We start from the raw sequence: 16,951 nt of genomic DNA on the forward strand, positions 1-16,951 counted from the left end.
CAAATGACTTAAAATGTCCTCAAGACACATGAAAGTGTTTTTTTAAAGCCTTTGCAACTTTTTTGGGTCACTTTTAACATGGCTATGTAACTCAAACAGTCAAAATTTAAATTTACCATGCACAGGTGGGAGCATATTTACAAGGAATTTGCTCCACGGGGAAAGGTCTTTTAATTTAATATTGGAAAAACAACTTCAGAGACACTGAAATGCCTTATAAAGAAGCATACACCATTATGTCCTTGTCATAAATTTTAAAAGCCTTCCTTTTCCCCAAAAACGATTTTCAAGTCATAATTTAAAAACACTCCACATGGGGAAATGACTTAAAATGTCCTTAAGACACATGAAAGCGTTTTTTGATTGCCTTTGCAGCATGCTTGGGTCACTTTTAACACGGCTATGTAACGCAAACATTCAAAATCTAAATTTGCCATGCACAGGTGGGACCATATTTACAAGCAATTTGCTCCACAGGGAAAGGTCTTACATTAAAATGGAAAAAATAACATCAGAGACACTCAATTGCCTTATAAAGAAGCATACACCATTATGTCCTTGTCATAAATATTAAAACCATTTCTTTTCCTCAAAAACGTTTTACAAGTCATAATTTGAAAACACTCCACAGCTCCTATGCACATAAAACCCCTGTCAGTACTAATACTTCACATTTTCTCCAATTACAATTTCTCAAAGAAACAAAATCTATTTGTAAAACACTTGACACAAAGCAACATTTGAAAAACACAACTTTCTTCATAATTTTCTCCTTAAAGCACACTATTCTCTATCTAAATTAAAGAAATCTTTTCTCACCTAAGCAAATACTTTGAGTTTCAAAACAGTCTCAGAAACACACCAATTTGTCTTCAGCAGAGCAAAAGGTATGCACTCCAGAGTCTGCAGCTATCAAAAGCACAGAAATGCTGTAATTCTTCACACATATCTCTCATGTCACCCAATCAAAACTCTTCCCTCACTTTTTTTCAAATTAAAACCCTTCCCCCCCCCCTCTGCCCTCTCTGCTTTTTTTGCATAGCAACCACCTCTTGGAAGACCTCTGGTGTTTGCAAGTTCACACAACAATGTTGCAATTGAACTCTGAACTCTCAGTGCACCTGCATATCCAGTGCATTCTTTCATTTAATGATTTTTTCTTCACCACTCAAAATACATCTTTCAAAGAACTCATCCATGCACCCTAACTTTCTGTTTTCAGTAATCAAAATCCACCAATCACTCTTACTGCTTCATTAACACAGAAACTCCACAGTTTTTTTCATTTTACACTCTTATTTTTTCAACTGCCATTTCATTGCCACACTTCATCTGACTGCAGGAGAACCTTCTCTCACCATGTTTTCTGTCTGGATTGTTGGACATAGTTACATCTATTGGGCTCAGAGGTACGCTAAGAACAGGAATTTACCTAACCTCAATTTACAAGATGTGGAAATTAAGTGGTTTGGCCACAGAGGATTAAAATGTCACCAATTGATACCATTGGTGAAAACCTTTATGCATTTGCCAAAACCTGACCTGTTAATTGTGCACTGTGGAGGTAATGATTTGGGCACTTTGACTGGGGTAGGTCTGGAAATGCTTTTAAAGGACACCTTTGAGCAATTGATGGCACTTTTTCCTCAGACTGCCTTGGTATATTCAAATATATGCCAAAGACAGAAATGGAGGTGGTCGAACCAATTTTGTCCACAAATTGAGAAGTCGAGGAAGCATGTAAACAAATCTGTTTCAGCTTACATGAGAGACCATGGAATGGGCTCCTTGTACAACAATAACTTGCGTTACTACATGCAAGATATCTACAGAGGAGATGGAGTTCACTTCTCAGATGTGGGCAACAGAATTTTCATTCTGAATTTAAAAATGTGCATTGGTACCTAATTATAAGTACCTAAATGTACCATAAACCCAAAAGCTCTTCTCAGAGCTACCCTACATCTGATCACTCACAATTATTATTTTACTCTAACTTTTTTCACTAATTTTCAACAAAGTACGCTCCCCAGAACGTTTCCCGGTTCGCGAACCGGACGCTCCCCACGCAAAAAAACAAAAATATATATTTTTTTTTTTTTGCCCTGCGGGGCCCATTTAAAGCCTCCACATCAAACCTAGGGGGTCAGGGAGCATCTACTATGCCCCCTTATGGTCATTTGCCCCTTCGCTTTCGCCTCCTCTTGTCCCTCGATCCTACCGAGAGATAAGATGGCGGCCGCTACGGACTGTTTGGAATGTTTACAGACGCCGGAGAACCAATCAGCTTCGCAAAGCTCCGTAATGCGAAAAGTACGCGAAGCGGAGCGCTGTTACAGATATATATCTTTTTTTGAACGTTAATTTCTCAAAATCCACTGGAGCACATATATTGAGACGTAGCAAAGGCACATCGGGCTACCAGTCCCTACAATTTTGCCAAGTTTCGTGCAAATCCATTCAGCCGTTCGATTATTATTATTTTCTTTTTTTTTGCCCCGCGGGGCCCTTTTAAAACCTCCACATCAAACCTAGGGGGTCAGGGAGGATCTACTATGCCCCCTTATGGTCATTTGCCCCTTCGCTTTGGCCTCCTCTTGTCTCTCGATCCTACCGAGAGACAAGATGGCGGCCGCTACGGACTGTTTGGAATGTTTACAGACGCCGGAGAATCAATCAGCTTCGCTTCACAAAGCTCCGTAACGCGAAAAGTACGCGAACTGGAGCGCTGCCTGGTCCGCTGTTACAGATATATATCTTTTTTTGAACGTTAATTTCTCAAAATCCACTGGAGCACATATATTGAGACCTAGCAAAGGCACATCGGGCTACCAGTCCCTACAATTTTGCCAAGTTTCGTGCAAATCCATTCAGCCGTTCGGGCTAAAAGTGAGGCCAACCGCCCTATGGAAAACTCAATGTTAAAAACACGTTTTGGGACCCCCCTTTTTTCTCGGCCCCCCCTTGACGAAACCCCCCCCAAATTTTCAGGGGCTGCTCAAAAACAAAATGTTCAATTTTCCTGAAAATTTCAGCCAATTCCGTCCACAAACGCCAAAGTTATTAGACATAGAATTTTCAAAAATCCCATAGAGAAAAAATCCTAACTATATATACCTACTGGCGACCGCCAGTAGGTAATATATATACACATACATAAATGCATATGCATATATATGCATATATATATATGTATATATGTGTGCGTGTAGAGAGAGGTAGAGAGGTAGAGGTGTAGAGGTAGAGAGGTAGAGGTGTAGAGGTAGAGAGGTAGAGACTAGTAGAGAAAGAAGTAGAGAGAGGTAGAGAGAAGAGAGTGAGTAAAAGAGTAGAGAGTGAGTAGTAGAGAGTAGTAGAGAGCAGTAGAGAGAGTAGCAGAGAGTGAGTAGTAGAGAGTAGTAGAGTGAATAGTAGAGTGAGTAGTAGAGAGTGAGTCGTAGAGAGTGAGTAGTAGAGAGTAGTAGAGAGTAAGTAGTAGAGTGAGTAGTAGAGAGCAGTAGAGAGTGAGTAGTAGAGAGTAGTAAAGAGTGAGTAGTAGAGAGTAGTAGAGAGTGAGTAGCAGAGAGAGAATAGTAGAGAGTATGAGAGAGTGAGTAGTAGAGTGAGTAGTAGAGAGTAGTAGAGAGAGAGTCATAGAGAGTGAGTAGTAGAGAGTAGTAGAGTGAGTAGTAGAGAGAGAGTAGTAGAGATTGAGTAGTAGAGAGTAGTAGAGAGTGATAACTAGAGAGTGAGTAGTAGAGAGTAGTAGATAGTGAGTAGTTAAGAGTGAGTAGTAGTGAGAGAGTAGTAGAGAGTGAGTACTAGAGAGTAGTAGAGAGAGAGTAGTAGAGAGTAGTAGATAGTGAGTAGTAGGGAGTGAGTAGTAGAGAGAGAGTAGTAGAGAGTAGTAGAGTAGTAGAGAATGAGTAGTAGAGAGTGAGTATTAGAGAGTAGTGGAGTAGTAGAGAGTAAGTAGTAGAGAGTAGTGGAGAATATTCCAAAGTTTGGCACAGCACCACTTGCACAATAAGTCCAATCAAATCATATCACTTAGAGTCCTTATTGAAGCGCTGAATCTTGGTGTATATTCAAATGCTTTTATTTTCCTTAAGTTTATGTACCACAGCCAGCTGACGCGTTTCGTTCTGTACAACAGAACTTCTACAGGGCGTTCTTATTTCCTTCAAGTTATGTCGTTATCCTGTTGTCATATTACTAGATATTTCTTCCAAATGTTAGACGAGACGTAAGTACATTCTTAATAATAATAATAATAGGGGGTCTTGTAAAGCGCTTGGTGACGCACAACGGCGTGTCCCCGCGCTATGATGCGAGCGCTAGCAGGAGAAGGTACTAAGGTGGGAACCCACTACCGGGCATATAGAAATGTTTTTAGCTTGGGTCTGAAAATGGGCTCTGAGGGTTCCAGGCGCAACGCCACAGGAAGTTTGTTCCAGCTAGATGCAGCCAGATACCTGAAGGATCTGCCGCCCATCCTTGCTTTGGACACCTTAGGAATGGACAGGCGCCCCGAGCCAGAGGATCTGAGGGAACGAGAGGGCTCGTATTGTGTCAGCAGACCCTGTAGGGGAAGAGGTGCCCTGCCGTTGACGATCCGATGACAGGTGCATAATGCTTTAAATTCCACCCTGCTTCTCACCGGAAGCCAGTGCAGGGCCTGGAGCGCGGCTTTAGAAGCTGATCTTCTGGGCAGTCTGAGAACCAACCGGGCTGCGGCATTTTGTAAAACCTGCAGGCGGCTCAGATTCTTCTCTAGAGTCCCCAGGTAGAGCAGGTTGCCATAGTCCATCTTGGACGTGACTAGTGCATGCACTAGTATTTGACGGGCTTTGATAGGAAGGAGCTCCAGAACCTTCCTGAGGGTCTTGAGGATCCCGAAACAGGTACCAACCACCCGATTGACCTGGGGTCCGAAAATTAGGTTGGAATCGAACCAGACACCTAGATTCCTCGCCTCCTGGCAGGGAATTGGTGCTGGTCCCAGGCAAGGTGGCCACCACGCCGACGTCCAAGCCGCTTGGTCTCCCCCCACCACCAGCACCTCAGTCTTGCCTCCGTTGAGCTTAAGGCAGTTGGCAGACATCCAGGCAGCTAGGTCTTGCATGCATGCTCTGAAGATGTCTGCCGCAAGACCGGGTGCACGCGATAGGGAGATGACCAGCTGCGTGTCGTCGGCGTACGACACCATGCGCAAACCGTGACTCTCCACTATGGTGGCAACCGGGGCAACGTACAGATTGAAAAGAGTTGGACTCAGGGACGAGCCCTGCGGCACCCCCTGGTCCAAGGCTACTCGCTCGGAGTAGCAGTCGCCCTGCCTGACTTGGAAAACTCGGCCAGATAGAAACGACTGGATCCATTTTAGCGCTGCACCTCCTACCCCTCCTTTGTTCAGACACTGTCGAACGCAGCGCTAAGGTCCAGAAGGATCAAGGCCATAGTATGGCCCTCGTCGGCACCCTGCCTGATGGTTTCGGATGCCATGAGGAGCGCTGACTCCGTCGAGTGTCGAGGCCGGAACCCAAACTGGGTGGGATGTAGAAGATTGGTATCTTCCACAAATTGCATTAACTGCAAATTGGCCACCTTCTCCGCCACTTTAGAGAAGTAGGGTAGAAGAGAGATGGGACGCAGATTCTCCAGCTTTTCGAAGCTGATATTAGGCTTCTTGCGGAGGGGGAGCACCACAGCTTGTTTCCATTCCCTAGGCATAGTGCTGGACCTGAAGGAGACATCCAACAGATGCCTAATGTATGGTTCTAGTGTCGTCAAGCTGTCCCCCAGCCGTTTAGGTGATGCTGGGTCCCGTGGGGAGCCTGATTTCACTGATCTACATATTTTGATCAGGTCTTCTACTGGTGGAGTGGAGAAGTTAAGCAGCAGATTTTGTCCATCAGCCTCTCTTACTGATGCTTCAAACTCTCCCCCTGCCAAGGGTTGGGCAGGAAAGGCTGAGTAAATTTTGGACACTTTGTCACCAAAATAGTCAGCAATGCGATTGCAGGCAACAACTGAACAATCCTCTAATCCTGCCGAGGACTTGGGGACATCCAGGGATTTATAAACACAGAACAATTCTTTCACTGAATTCTCTGCACCCATGATCCTATCGGCATAGTGGGCAGTTTTCGCTCTCCTGATTAGGTTGTGATATGCCCGTCTATTGACGAGATATCTCTCTCTCGCCTGGCTGTCACAGGCTACCCTCCACTGCCTTTCTGCTCGCTTACAATCCCTCTTAGCACAAGGCAGTTCCTCATTGAACCAGGGTGCCATTCCCTGTTTACGGCCGCCCTCCTTCGGCCGGCCTAGAGGGGCCGTACGGTCCAGGGCAGCCATGATACGGTCATTAAGCAATTTATTTGCCGAATCCGCATCATCACCTCCAGGGGGGCCCTCTGCGATAAGAGCCTCATTGAACTCTGGCAGGGAGAACCTGGCCCATTTGTGCCTGGGGTAATTAAGGGGAGTGGGGTCTGTCACCTTATGTTTAGGGAGAAGAATTTCAAATGGTACCAGGAAATGGTCGGTCCAGGGAAGGGGCACGGGGAGAGCAGCTATGACTTCCTCCCAGTTCGCGAATACTGGATCAAGCCAGTGGCCATGCTGGTGTGTTGGAAGGTGGCCCTTTAGCTCTAGTTGTAAGGCCTGAAGTTCTTGACGGAACTCCATCGCTCCTTTGTCCGACAGATCCTCTAAATGCATATTAACCCCTTTGACACTGATGACGAGCTGGGCTCGTCATGAGGTAGCCTCCTGCTACGCTGATGACGAGCCCAGCTAGTCACGTAACATGCGAATCCATAAAAGTCAGCGTGCGGGCGGAATTCCGCCCGCACGCATGCGGTTAAGATATCCGAGTAGAAGAAACTTATCTCTCCGCAACGCTATCTCCGTGACGCACTCTAGTAGGTTACCTTTAAACCTTGCCAGGGGTCCTGGGGGACGGTAGATTAAATAACCTTTCACCGTAGTACCCCCATTAATTTTTATGGTAAAAACACCAGCCTCGCTTCCCGCCAAATGGACTAATTCCAATTGACAGGCAAGCTGCTGTTTAAATGCAATAGCTATACCTCCTCCTCTGCCATCGGGTCTGTCCAGTCTCACCATCAGGTATTCTTCTGGTAATGCCTGAATGATGTCAGGGTCAGAGTAAACATCCAACCACGTTTCTGTGAGGAATAGCAGGTCCAGTTGTCTATCCACAAATAAGTCTTATTCAAAGTGACTAGGTATCAATTTTACCCACACAATTTGGGCAGACTTGAGTAATTTATAGCATCCTCAAAGTCAATCTTTCAAAAATTCCAAAGTATAGGACATGATAATCCAAATCCAAATGTTTCTCAAGAAAAGTCATTTTCAATCGTTCGGAATTTCGGCGTTTGGGTAGATATGACCCAGGGACCGCCAGTATGCAAGGGGAATTAGTCCCCCCTCTGCAAACGCACCAGTGGCCTGAGTTGCAGAGAGGTGTAAAAAGAGGCATAGCCTCATTACTCCTCTGTGCAATGCAGCCCCCTGGTGCATACTGGAGGTTCCAGGTGGGCTAATTGGCCCCCAGGGACCCCCAGTATGCAAGGGGAATTAGTTCCCCCTCTTCAAACATGCACGGGTCTGCGTTGCAGAGAGGTGTAAAAAAGGGTGTGGCCTCATTACACCTCTCTGCAATGCAGCCCCCCTGGCGCATACTGGAGGCTCCTGGTGGGCTAGTTGGCCCCCAGGGACCCCCAGTGTGCAAGGGGAATTAGTTCCCCCTCTTCAAACATGCACGGGGGCTGCGTTGCAGAGAGGTGTAAAAAGGGTCGTGGCTTCATTACACCTCTCTGCAATGCAGTCCCCTGGCGCATACTGGAGATTCCTGGTGGTCTTTCAGGTCTTATATAGTTAGGAATTAGCATTAAAAAAAACTTTGAAATTCACTGAAAAAAACATAGGTTTCAGGCCTTATATAGTTAGGAATTAGCATTTAAAAAACTTTGCAAATTCACTGAAAAAACCATAGGTTTCAGGCCTTATATAGTTAGGAATTAGCATTTAAAAAACCTTCGAAATTCACTGAAAGAACCATAGGTTTCAGGCCTTATATAGTTAGGAATTAGCATTTAAAAACCTTCGAAATTCACTGAAAAAACCATAGGTTTCAGGCCTTATATAGTTAGGAATTAGCATATAAAAAACCTTTAAAATTCACTCAAAAAACTATAAGTTTTAGGGGTGTTATAGTTAGCTGGACATTTCACTCATACAAAACCATTGAAATTGCTCCTATATAGTTAGTTGTACTAACTATATTTCGGGCACCCGCAATCCACTGCTGATGATGTCACATATTAGATCATTCATGACATGGTCAGTGACATCACTGATGACATCTCAAATGACATCACTGATGACATCACTGATGTCATCATCCACGTGCCAATCACATACACCTTTTCATACACTAGTAAAATCTTTCATCACTCTTTGTAAAATACAGAGTATCATATTTGAATCCATTGTTACAGCAATACAAGTATCTAAAAACCCACTCAGTGATTCATAGATGTATACGCACATCTAATCACTTACCTGTAGATTCACTCATACATGCTGTCAATGAACAATAGAACACTATCAAAAAAACGTATACACCTAAATCAACATTACACACCAGCACACATCCTATTCACATATGAAGTCATCCTACTCACTTATGCAAACAATGGATCATACTTACATATTTACTTAGCTACACACTTATACAAACACAACTTCATCTATTCATTTAGATAGTAAGTCATACTTAGTGAATTATAAAATCATTATTACAAGTATAAAGTTATCCATACAGTCACTCACACGATCATTGAGTCTTATGTATACGTATTAATATACAACAACAGACACATACACTGCCTTTTATTTTTCTAGTTTGTTGGACATGTACCATTGAGAAATATATTAGCTCATCACCACACCCATACAGATATTCACTCACCCAAACAACTGTTAGAACATGTAGTTTTAACTTCATATATCTAGTGAATCAACTATTCACACATTTTGGGCAGTCACACCCCCCCCCACCGAACCACACACACATTCAATCTCCCATACAAATACTCAGTTAACTAATCAATAACTAATACAGACTTTCACATAGCTAGTAACCAACTGGAGAACCAGTTTACACAACAACTGACAAAGTGATACAGATATTCAAACAGTTTAGTCACTATCCACTAAATTTAGTGAGACACTATAAATTGGTCAAGTAAACAGTCAATTACACTGCTACTAAATCCTCCATCCAAATATTTATTTTTATATATCCACTCATTCTTCAATGCAAATTGCTATATATATAATGCATATTTAAATAACGAAGCAAACCACATTCACTGGATGATGTCATCAGTGATGTTATCAGTGATATCATTTGAGATGTCATTTGAGATGTCATCAGTGATGTCACTGACCATGTCATGAATGATGTAATATGTGACATCATCAGCAGTGGATTGCGGGTGCGCGAAATATAGTTAGTACAACTAACTATATAGGAGCAATTTCAATGGTTTTGTATGAGTGAAATGTCGAGCTAACTATAACACCCCTAAAACCTATAGTTTTTTGAGTGAATTTTAAAAGGTTTTTTAAATGCTAATTCTTAACTATATAAGGCCTGAAACCTATGGTTTTTTCAGTGAATTTCAAAGGTTTTTTAATAACGATCAGTCTTTATTTCAAACACCTGCCATGGTAGGCGTGGCGCTCGCGCAGCCTCATGGTGTTTGTAGTCCGTGTGTCGTAACCCCCGAGTTGGGGGGGCTTTTCAATCAAATATATATATATATATACACTAAGGTGTAATGAAGAATAAGTGGGTTTATGAGTATTTGAATGGATGATTTAGTGGGTGTGTGTGACTCTACAAGTGAGTGATTAAACGTGTCTTAGTGAATGCATGTGTTAACGACTAATCTGTGTGAATGTCTGTATCAGTTTGTCAGTTGATATATAAGTGGCCTGCATGGATTGGCGAGTAGGTACATGAGTGTCTATATGGGTTATCGATTGGTTGCCTAAGTACCTGTATGGGTACATTACTCTCTGTGTTGGTGGGTGAAGATGTGTGTGACTTCCTACATGGCAGAGTGAATGGGTGATTCACTGCTTGTATGGGTTCATGAGTGTGTCTGAGAAGGGCTGTATAGTTGAGTGAGTTTACTTATAGCTGTGTCAATGAGTGAATGGACGTCTCAGTAGTATATGGGTGAGTAACTACATATGTCAAAGGAAGTATATGGGATTGTTGGAGAATACATGGGACGGTATATGTGGGTGAGTTATTGTGAGAGTGATTGTATGGGTGAGTGTGTGCTTGTGTCAGTGACTGTATAGGTGAGTATGTATGTGTTAGTATCTGTATGAAAAAGTGAGTTGGTGTGTGTATAACAATATAGGTAAGTGAGTGGCAGTGTGATTGACTATATGCATGGGTTGGTAGGTGTGTGAGTAGTTGTATGAGTGTCTGACGGTGTGTGTGTGGCTGTATGGATGGATGATTGGATATGATTGTCAGTGACTGTATTAGTGAGTGTTTGGGTGCATGAGTGGCTGTATGGTTGAGTGAGCAGATGTGTGTGTAGACCTATAAATGAGTAAGTGGGTATCTAAGTACTGGTATGGGTGAGTCTATGGTTTTGAGAAGGGTAGTGTGAAAGTTGGAGTGGGTGTATGAAAGGTTATTTGGGAGTGTGAGTGGGTGCATCAAAGATTCTGTGGATGATGTAATCAGTGATGTCATTTGAGATGTCATCAGTGATGTCACTGAGCATGTCTTGAGTGATGTAACATGTGACTTCATAAGCAGTGCATTGTGGGGTGCAATTTATAGTTAGCACGGCTGAATTTCACAGGTTTTGTACAAGTGAACTGTCAGCCTAACTATAACCTTCCTGTAACCTGTGTTTTTTTTCCGTGAATATGTATATATCAGAATAGAAGGCAGTCAGAATGATCCTGCAGTGCACACTGCTGTCAGTGCTATAGGTGGGGGTAGACCAGATCCTCTGATTGATTTTACACAAAAAGTAGAAAGAATACCGCTGCACAACAGACTTCCAGTAACAGGCACACTTTAATAGCGATTAGCAAACACCAACGCGTTTCAACTCCAAGGAGTCTTGCTCTCTGTCAGGGAGTCCTGTTTCAGTTTTGATTTATCTACAAACACCCATCCTGCCTACTAGGAAATATTCTGGGACTTGAAGTCAACATAATGTAAGTGATTTAAAAACAATTTATGCATGACTTGGCAAATGTAAACGTTTTGGTGCCGGGCATTGTTATCTTAGAGTGTATAGTGCAGATGTTATTCCCTGTGCTAGTATGCGTTTCATATATCTGGTACATAATCCAGTGCCATCACAGTGGCTCATTGTGGTAATACAGGTGGGTTAATTAAGCAGTTTTTGTACTAACAGCTAAGTACCTGGGGTATCCTAGTATCACACACACATACAGTTCTCATAAGCGGCGTGCTCAAGACTTTAATGAATGTTGTGCAGGGTGTGGGGAATTGGACATTCCCACTAATTCCAGCAGAGTGCCTGAATGTACACCAATTATAATTGATCATGTTGAAAACCCATATGGTGTGTAAGAATCCTCGAGTGTATCACTGTTAACTGAGCCACAACTAGATTTAATGGCTACCGTTGCTAATGGGGGTGCAATCAAAGGGGAGCGAATCACTTGTCCTGTGTGTTACCAGGTTCTGGTCACCTTAAGAACCCTCATTCACGAATTAACCGTGGGTGCGGTATTTCTTGGTTCTCTGCTTGGTAGGGTACGTGAAAAGCATCATCATCTGGTCCTGGTATAGCTTTCCTCCACCTGGAGGAAGACCGACTGGTATTTATAGTCGTGATTAGAAAAAGTGAAAGTGTAGTGTCATTAAAATTACCTCCATCTGTAGATCTTAGTTTTATTGTGTCTAGGATGGGGTAAATGTAACAGCAAGCTGGCGCTGCAGAGATAGTAGAGCTACTGTTCTATCACACCTGTTCAAAATCATAGCTGGTCGACATATTTCAGCCAATATATGCCCATCGGGTCAGCGAGCTTTCTTCAGGACCACGGGAATGCATGTTATTAGGTCGTAACGTGCATGGGTAAGTTGTGCACTTACCCTTTTTCTTAAGTGCGCCTGTTTGCACACTTGCGAGTTATAGATGAATTTGTGTCTATAACTTTTCTGGGAGAATTCGGGGCTCCATCGGGGGCTCCCTGTGAGGTCCTTTGAGCCACTTGTGCTAATGCCATCTTCCGCCCTGGGGCACGGAAGATGGCGCCAGTGTGCGAACAGGCGCAATTAAGAAGAAGTATGCAGCCATGTTTGTCGGGACTGAGCTGAATTCCTCCTTCAACCTAATACCCACATGGGACTTATCACCATTTCTAAAGAAAAGACTAAAGTTGAAAGCTTCAATACAAACTCACTGAATACAAATGCAATACTAGGCAACTAGAAAGAACGCAAGATGGTATGTACATACGAGGGATAAACAAAATGCCTTCGAAATTCCAAGTCAAACTGGAAATTACCCACCATATTTATGAATTTTTGATTTTACGGTTTCTGTAAAACTAAATAATGGCACATTGCAGCCACGTCAGTATATTTGCATGATGATGTGAGATTTTCACATGTACTAACCACTAAATGCATATGAAATCAAACAAACGTTTACTCCACTCCCAATAAGCCCATCTTTTAACTGACATCCACAGCAGCCACATGATATATGTGTTTATTAAATCTTTAGTCACAGTAAACAAGGAGATAGGCCCTGATTTAAACATCCTGTGGATACCAATATACTATAGTGACATAGAAAGACAATAAAATTGCTTCAAAGCACATTGGGTTAATGTTTACTAGTTTACCGAGAACAATCTCTTTTCAAAAGTCTTTACAAGAGCTGTCGGCCATTTAAAGGAAAATGAAAAAACACAAATGATAACAGACTAACGAGACTTTAAATGCTTAGAAAAATAATTGGATACTACAGTATCTTGGATGGTTAACCAAAATGGCTTCAGTCCACTGAAAAGTTCAGGAAAGGAATTATCTTCTGACAGATAAAAAAAAGGCCTCGCATCTGGCTACAAATGTGTATTACACTCTATTCATTGTTGGTTAAAGACTCATTGTTTTAACTGAGTTATGAAGGCAATCTATTTTTCAACACTAAGGGCCCCATTAGGATGTTGTGCGGATCGCCACCGCCATGCGGGCGGTGGCAATCTGCCCGACATCCTTCCCCACCCGCCAGCCATTTCCCCACGGCCATATTACTATTGCGGGGGCGACCGCGGCGGACGGAAAGACCATCCGCCGCTTTTCCGCCCAGTCAACTCGTTGACCGGGTGGAAAAGGGTTTCATATGTTGGCGGTGTCTGTTAGACGCTGACAGCCATATTAGGGTGAAGGCGGGGACATGCGTTGCCGCCACGGGCCCCAGGGACTCCGGGGGGAGGGGCGTGCACATGGGGGGTACCTATGGTACCCCCCTGCACTTCACTGTACGATGTGACAGGCACCACACGGTGCCTGTCACGTTGTGCATTGAAGTGCACAATGTGCATTTTAAGTATTGCGGCGAGCGCATCCTAATGGCCCCCACGGACCGCCGCCCTTATGGCGGGCAGTCACGTTTTACGTCGGGATGGCGGGCGGAAAAAGTCCGCCCGCTATCCTAATGGGCCCCTAAGTTCCTGTAGTGTAAAGCAACAAAACAGATCAGATGTCTGTGGAAAGTCAGGGACACTTTGTTCATCCTCAAGTGGGTTTCCATCCAGCATGAGGAATAAACTCCACCCGGTTCTCCCAGTGGACAAATGCCTAATAGAAATGGTAATTAATTGCTTTGGTGTCACAATTTTAGGTTTAAGTGGTATTTTTTTGTTTTTCACTGCTTACCACAGACCACTCCTGAGTAATGTACATATTCTCATATTTTGTGGAACAGAATTGAATACATTAAATGTGTTGTCTTGTTACTTGTTTGGATGTATACTAAATGAACAGATGCTAAATCCATTCCACAATTTCATTATCGGTCTCACTTAATCTCTTGGTGTTGTTCTTCCATTGCCATTAAGGGTTTCAAAATTTTACTAGTGCCCCCTAAAGTCCTCATATTAAACATCTCAATTTTGGCATATGTCACTGTATTGCTTCAGATGCAAAAGTGATATATGGGTATAAGGTTAACACAGCAGGGTTAAGAGAGTGATATGACTAGAGTGAGAGATAGATTGAAATCAATACACTTAACATATATTTAACAAAGAAAACACTCTAAACTAAAAGAAGGAAAATTGGTAAAATAACATTGATCTTTTAAAGATGCAATGACAGCCAGACTGGCAAATGGTTTTCATTGATAAGGAATGATTACATATGGTTGTACACAATTGAGATCAAGCTCATATGTGTTTACCTGTTAGCGATGTGTTAGTGGGATGTTTTAAAAAGAATGAGTTGTGAATATATTGGATATCCCTTAGCTAAAAATTAACAGTCAGATTATTTCATGAAATTGTATTTATAGGTTTGTAATGTAAGTGTCATATGAAAATGTTGAATGTGTTTTATTCACGATATTGTTGTTGCCATTTCTTAAATTGCTATATTGACTGACTCAAAATGTGGTTTAGGTATTCTTCAGTAACCAATTTAATATGGTACCCTTAGATGGGAATGAATACTATATATTATAATTAAATGGCTGAATAGGTGTTTTGTACAGTACACCTTTCCTCTGATTAAGATCGTTGGTTTCTTCAGCCCAAGTTTCCCTCTATAAGCAGTCCACTTCGGAGCGAACTCTGATTTACTCAAACTTAATTTAATATAATTGAGTCAACAATCATTTGTGCTTGAACTCTTGCCCAGTGACCTCTGGCCACATATTATGGACCCAAGCTTCCCTACCCAACCAAATCTGAGATAGTAAAATGCCTTTATCATTCAAGCTTCACTCTATATCACCCTTAAAGAATACTAATGTTTGCATTGGCACTCGTTTCTTGTATACAAGATCACTACACTGCATTGTACCTCTTGAGGCATTCCCTCATTATGTTTTGCTACCATTATAGGGATTTCTTCTCAAGTTGACAACATGAATAACATCTATTAAGCCCTCTTAATTTCCATTGTGACATAAGTGCAGTGCATGTAAGAACAGTGGGGTGGGGAACTCGACAGACTACAGCAATTTTTCCCTCGTCGTCTGTCGAGCCCCCTCACCCCTCCCCACCACTCTTACCCACACAGGCTCCAGAGTTCATCTTCACAAAAAATACATGAAAGTCTTACAATCTCTTCACTGACAGACACAATGCCACCTGGCCACCATGACTCTGATTAATGGGATATATTCTCACATGGAAAACCCCTTTTCTGCCCACGTGGACTGGGGTCAATCTACTTTATATACAAAACCGTATCCACCGTGAGACTCTTTTATCTGATCACTGGGAAACCCAAGGTGAAAATACAAATTGAGTGAAATGCATTAAAGGAATGCCGATAGGTAACATTTTCCCATATTACTAAACAAATGGAGCATTTGATTAATAATAATAATATAATCTTTATTCGTTTTTTTTAGCATTTGCAAAAACCATAAAAGATGACATAGCAATACAAACAATCATGTAGAGGAGAAAAATACAATATGTTTATACAGTTTAAAAAATGAAAATAGAAAATATCAATGGTTTACGTAAAATTTAGATAGGCGCTACATTTTTAAAGGTTATTTCTGTGTCTTATAATACATTTAAGAAAGTTTAGTACATGATACACGGTGGATTCAGAGTCCAAATGTTGTTATGCCAGCATTGCTGGGCGGCATTGTCTATGACCCCATTTTTTTAATAGGGGAATGAGCCATATTTTTCGATGGGGATGGAAAAACTTACAGAACAGTATTGTGTGGATGGTGGACTGTGTGGAAAGGCCGTCGCATGGACATAAGTCCATCTGTGTATTCCAGTTGTTTTTTTCCGGAAATGTCACTAGCCTGAAAAAAAGGTTCATTCTGAACCTGGTGAGGAGCATCTTTTCGTATGTTGAGATCTCTAGAATCAAATATAGCTGCATTTTTGGGGCCTGCTGCGTCATAATTGCGTGCATGACAGATTTTTTTGCAATTGATGCAGACAGTCTCAGGGATTCCAGGTGGCTCAACGCAGTTCGCTTCAGATCTTTTTTTGAGATGTTTTTTAGGTTTTCTGGTTCATGGTAGTATTGTGGTAACCCTAAGTCGGTAAAAAAATGTCTTACATAGGAGAGCCAAACTATTTTATTGGCGTAGTCCAAACCCATAATATCCTGTAAGATGCTTTTGGTCAGATTGTTTTTTTCCGACAGCCATACTCGCCTCCATAACATCAATGGTTGAATTTTAATTAGATCTTCGATATATGAGATTCCCAGTTCCATATGTGAGGCATAGATGGAAGTGCCCCGTGGAGTTGATAAAAGGAATCTTAAGAAAATGTTTTCTTCTTTTTGTATGGAGCAGATGGAAGTATGACCCCAGATCCCTGCACCATATAGTGCTATAGATTGACATTTGGCAGCATATATCTGTAATAGTTCTGCTGGCGGTCTTTTTCCAAGCTTGTTAGAGAATTTAATCAGTGCCATAATTGCACGTTTGAATAGATGTCTCCTGGCCTCAACTGCCGCCTTCCAATTCAGGGCGTCATCTATCATTACGCCTAGGTAAGGGTATTGTGAGGTTTTTCCAATTTTTTGATTGTTCAGAAAGATGGACTTGGATACTTTTTTTGGTCCACCAACCACCATAACAAAAGTTTTTTTGATATTGACGTGCAAATCCAAGGCACCCATGAAATCTGCATATTTAGACAGAGA

General features: G+C 42.2%; 1 protein-coding gene across 1 annotated transcript in view; it reads right to left on the minus strand.

Moving 5' to 3' along the window:
* Window positions 1–16,951, minus strand: part of AK5 (adenylate kinase 5) — a 2,677,990-nt gene that overhangs the window by 2,649,641 nt on the left and 11,398 nt on the right. The window lies entirely within an intron of this gene.

Source organism: Lissotriton helveticus, chromosome 1_1 (assembly GCF_964261635.1).
Source record: "Lissotriton helveticus chromosome 1_1, aLisHel1.1, whole genome shotgun sequence".
Lineage (NCBI taxonomy): Eukaryota > Metazoa > Chordata > Amphibia > Caudata > Salamandridae > Lissotriton > Lissotriton helveticus.